Source organism: Oncorhynchus mykiss, chromosome 13 (genome assembly GCF_057628025.1).
Source record: "Oncorhynchus mykiss isolate SJ-2025 chromosome 13, ASM5762802v1, whole genome shotgun sequence".
Taxonomy (NCBI): domain Eukaryota; kingdom Metazoa; phylum Chordata; class Actinopteri; order Salmoniformes; family Salmonidae; genus Oncorhynchus; species Oncorhynchus mykiss.
The window spans coordinates 69,493,871-69,499,329 of NC_143034.1; positions in this window are offsets into that span (position 1 = coordinate 69,493,871).

A 5,459-nucleotide genomic window follows, 5' to 3' on the forward strand; every position below is an offset into this window, starting at 1 on the left:
GGGCCTGCCCCACGGTCAACACCATTAGCATGTCCACAATGCGCCTCCCTGCTCCTGCCTGCCTGCCTCCTTTTTCCCCTTCTCCTCTTTTTGTTGTCTTTCTCACACACAACTCAGGGGGAAGAGTGACCTCTCTGCAGCTCTCAATTCACTGCTCCTCTATAGGACTGAATGGAGCGTCGTAACAAAAGGTGACATCATTTTCTCAAGGTTTGATTGGCCCCTACAGTGCCACAGGATGACATCATGCCGCCCCTCCGCCCCCCACCTTCCCCATTTGCTCTGGGATGCAGGGTTGCTGTGACAACAGCATTGGTTAGGTCCTGGTTCCAGGGCTGTGGGCAGGACTTGGCAGTGAGGGCTCGGCTCTGTCGCCAATGGCATCCTATTCCCTGTTGAGTGCAGTACATTTGGCCAGGACCCATAGGGCTTTGGTTGAAAGTAGTGCACTAAATAGGGAATAGGGTGTCATTTGGGACAGAGCCCTACTGCTTGGCTAGGCGTAATGAGCCCAGGCAGGCAGGAGTAACATTGGCCTTGTGTTTGTTGGTAAATATGATCAGATATGCTTATACACATGCAGTCGTTGAGAAACATGTCTACTAACTCTCTACTAGCTAATAACTCTGGGCTGTGGAGCATACAGATATTTTGTGTGTTTATTATGCATTTTGTGTGGGTGTGTGTGTGTGTGTGTGTGTGTGCGCGCGCGCACCAATCTGTACATGTGTTTGAGGAAAGTCCCAATTTCCCTGAATTAATTCATTAAGAGGTGGTAGCGATAAAAGGGATTTGCCCTCCTCTTCCTCCTCCTCTTCCTCCTCCTCTGCTAACCCTTTGTATTTCCTCAGCCAATCACATGACAGGAACTAAGATTCTAACCCATATGTGCAAATCCCCATCCCACTCAGTCCAGGTTTTGTTTGCGATGGAACTTTGCTTTTGTTCTCTTATTTACTTAATCAACACTAGTTAAAATTCACTCAATAAAGACAACCAAGACAGTATGGGATCTGTGAATAAATAGAAATAGAACTGTGGATGAATAGGAGACCAGTCAAGGTGCTTCTCTCTCTAGCAGTTATTGGTGAGCAGAACAAACGCTGGTGTGTTCTACAACAACCGTCTGTCGCTGGCTGGATGGGACTGCTATAGTCCTCCCAACCTCTGACACACACACACACACACACACACACACACACACACACACACACACACACACACACACACACACACACACACACACACACACACACACACACACACACACACACACACACACACACACACACACACACACACACACACACACACACAAAATCTCTGAACCTTGCTAATAAATTGAATTCTCCTTGATTTGAATGCTGGACTATAACAGCCCAGTAGACCATGTCACTATAACAACCCTCACAGCCCAGTACACCATATCACTATAACAACCCTCACAGCCCAGTAGACCCTATCACTATAACAACCCTCACAGCCCAGTACACCCTATCACTATAACAACCTCACAGCCCTGTACACCCTATCACTATAACAACCCTCACAGCCCAGTAGACCATGTCACTATACAACCCTCACAGCCCAGTACACCATATCACTATAACAACCCTCACAGCCCAGTAGACCCTATCACTATAACAACCCTCACAGCCCAGTACCACATATCACTATAACAACCCTCACAGCCCAGTACACCATATCACTATAACAACCCTCACAGCCCAGTACACCCTATCACTATACAACCCTCACAGCCCAGTACACCATATCACTATAACAACACCTCACAGCCCAGTACACCATATCACTATAACAACCCTCACAGCCTAGTAGACTATCACTATAACAACCCTCACAGCCCAGTACACCCTATCACTATAACAACCCTCACAGCCCAGTACACCCTATCACTATAACAACCCCCACAGCCCAGTAGACCATAGCATCACACACAGCCAAATGTCCATTTCCCTCTTGGAAGAACTGTAATGAGGTTAATTTGAGGTGAGGTTGATGGTGAGACTGGGGAGCCAAACCTCACTGGTTCCAAACGTTCCCAAACTCTCCCTAGAATCACTGCAGTCGACTTGAAGGGAGCTCCAAACACAATTACCACTCGGTCTTGGAATGGGCCCAGAGTGCTGCTTTAAGGGCTGTTGTCAGTATGAGAGGAGGTATAGTTATACAGGGTAGCTGACTAGTCTCTGTCTCTCTTTCACACACACACACACACACACACACACACACACACACACACAAAGACATACGAAGACCAGAAATATTCTTACTCTTATTGCTTCAGTTTGAAGTAGAAACTATGACATTTCAGCTCTTTCCTTTGGGAGATATTTCGTCAATTCAAATAATGTAAGACTCATTATAGTGCAACGGTCTTGGATGATTGATTCACAATCTTTCCCTTTACTGCTACAGATGAATGTGCCTTTTCTGTCCCACCTTTTATTTCCTCTATCATTTTTCTTATGGCACTCACCCTCTCTCTCCCTTCACCCTTTTCTTTATACCTCTCACCCTCTCTCTCCACCTCTTTTCTTTATACCTCTCACCCTCTCTCTCCCTTCACCCCTTTCTTTATACCTCTCACCCTCTCTCTCCCTTCACTCTTTTCTTTATACCTCTCACCCTCTCTCTCTCCACCTCTTTTCTTTATACCTCTCACCCTCTCTCTCCCTTCACTCTTTTCTTTATACCTCTCACCCTCTCTCTCCCTCACTCCTTTCTTTATACCTCTCACCCTCTCTCTCCCTTCACTCTTTTCTTTATACCTCTCACCCTCTCTCTCCACCTCTTTTCTTTATACCTCTCACCCTCTCTCTCCCTTCACTCTTTTCTTTATGGCACTCACCCTCTCTCTCCCTTCACCCTTTTTCTTTATACCTCTCACCCTCTCTCTCCCTTCACTCTTTTCTTTATACCTCACCCTCTCTCTCCCTTCACTCTTTTCTTATACCTCTCACCCTCTCTCTCCACCTCTTTTCTTTATACCTCTCACCCTCTCTCTCCCTTCACTCTTTTCTTTATACCTCTCACCCTCTCTCTCCCTTCACTCTTTTCTTTATACCTCTCACCCTCTCTCTCCACCTCTTTTCTTTATACCTCTCACCCTCTCTCTCCCTTCACCCTTTTCTTTATACCTCTCACCCTCTCCCTTCACTCTTTTCTTTATACCTCTCAACCTCTCTCTCCTTTCACTCTTTTCTTTATACCTCTCACCCTCTCTCTCCCTTCACCCTTTTCTTTATACCTCTCACCCTCTCTCTCCCTTCACTCTTTTCTTTATACCTCTCACCCTCTCTCTCCCTTCACTCTTTTCTTTATACCTCTCACCCTCTCTCTCCACCTCTTTTCTTTATACCTCTCACCCTCTCTCTCCCTTCACTCTTTTCTTTATACCTCTCACCCTCTCTCTCCACCTCTTTTCTTTATACCTCTCACCCTCTCTCTCCCTTCACCCTTTTCTTTATACCTCTCACCCTCTCCCTTCACTCTTTTCTTTTTTATACCTCTCACCCTCTCTCTCCCTTCACTCTTTTCTTTATACCTCTCACCCTCTCTCTCCACCTCTTTTCTTTATACCTCTCACCTCTCTCTCCCTTCACTCTTTTCTTTATACCTCTCACCCTCTCTCTCCACCTCTTTTCTTTATACCTCTCACCCTCTCTCTCCCTTCACCCTTTTCTTTATACCTCTCACCCTCTCCCTTCACTCTTTTCTTTATACCTCTCAACCTCTCTCTCCCTTCACTCTTTTCTTTATACCTCTCACCCTCTCTCACCTCTTTTCTTTATACCTCTCACCCTCTCTCTCCACCTCTTTTCTTTATACCTCTCACCCTCTCTCTCCCTTCACTCTTTTCTTTATACCTCTCACCCTCTCTCTCCACCCCTTTTCTTTATACCTCTCACCCTCTCTCTCCCTTCACTCTTTTCTTTATACCTCTCCACCCTTCTCTCCACCTCTTTTCTCTTATACCTCTCACCCTCTCTCTCCTTCACTCTTTTCTTTATACCTCTCACCCTCTCTCTCCCTTCACTCTTTTCTTATACCTCTCACCCTCTCTCTCCACCTCTTTTCTTTATACCTCTCACCCTCTCTCTCCCTTCACTCTTTTCTTTATACCTCTCACCCTCTCTCTCCACCTCTTTTCTTTATACCTCTCACCCTCTCTCTCCCTTCACTCTTTTCTTTATACCTCTCACCCTCTCTCTCCACCTCTTTTCTTTATACCTCTCACCCTCTCTCTCCCTTCACTCTTTTCTTTATACCTCTCACCCTCTCTCTCCTTCCACCCTTTTCTTTATACCTCTCACCCTCTCTCTCCCTTCACCCCTTTCTTTATACCTCTCACCCTCTCTCTCCACCTCTTTTCTTATACCTCTCACCCTCTCTCTCCACCTCTTTTCTTTATACCTCTCACCCTCTCTCTCCCTTCACTCTTTTCTTTATACCTCTCACCCTCTCTCTCCACCTCTTTTCTTTATACCTCTCACCCTCTCTCTCCCTTCACTCTTTCTTTATACCTCTCACCCTCTCCCTTCACCCTTTTCTTTATACCTCTCACCCTCTCCCTTCACTCTTTTCTTTATACCTCTCACCCTCTCTCTCCCTTCACCCTTTTCTTTATACCTCTCACCCTCTCTCTCCCCTTCACCCTTTTCTTTTATACCTCACCCTCTCTCTCCACCTCTTTTCTTTATACCTCTCACCCTCTCCCTTCACTCTTTTCTTTATACCTCTCACCCTCTCTCTCCACCTCTTTTCTTTATACCTCTCACCCTCTCTCTCCCTTCACTCTTTTTCTTTATACCTCTCACCCTCTCTCTCCCTTCACCCTTTTATACCTCTCACCCTCTCTCTCCCTTCACTCTTTTCTTTATACCTCTCACCCTCTCTCTCCACCTCTTTTCTTTATACCTCTCACCCTCTCTCTCCACCTCTTTTCTTTATACCTCTCACCCTCTCTCTCCACCTCTTTCTTTTATACCTCTCACCCTCTCTCTCCCTTCACTCTTTTCTTTATACCTCTCACCCTCTCTCTCCACCTCTTTTCTTTATACCTCTCACCCTCTCTCTCCCTTCACCCTTTTCTTATACCTCTCACCCTCTCTCTCCCTTCACTCTTTTTCTTATACCTCTCACCCTCTCTCTCCCTTCACCCCTTTCCTTATACCTCTCACCCTCTCTCTCCCTTCACTCTTTTCTTTATACCTCTCACCCTCTCTCTCCACCTCTTTCTTTATACCTCTCACCCTCTCTCTCCCTTCACTCTTTTCTTATACCTCTCACCCTCTCTCTCCACCTCTTTTCTTATACCTCTCACCCTCTCTCTCCCTTCACTCTTTTCTTTATACCTCTCACCCTCTCTCTCCCTTCACTCTTTTCTTTATACCTCTTCACCCTCTCTCTCCACCTCTTTCTTTATACCTCTCACC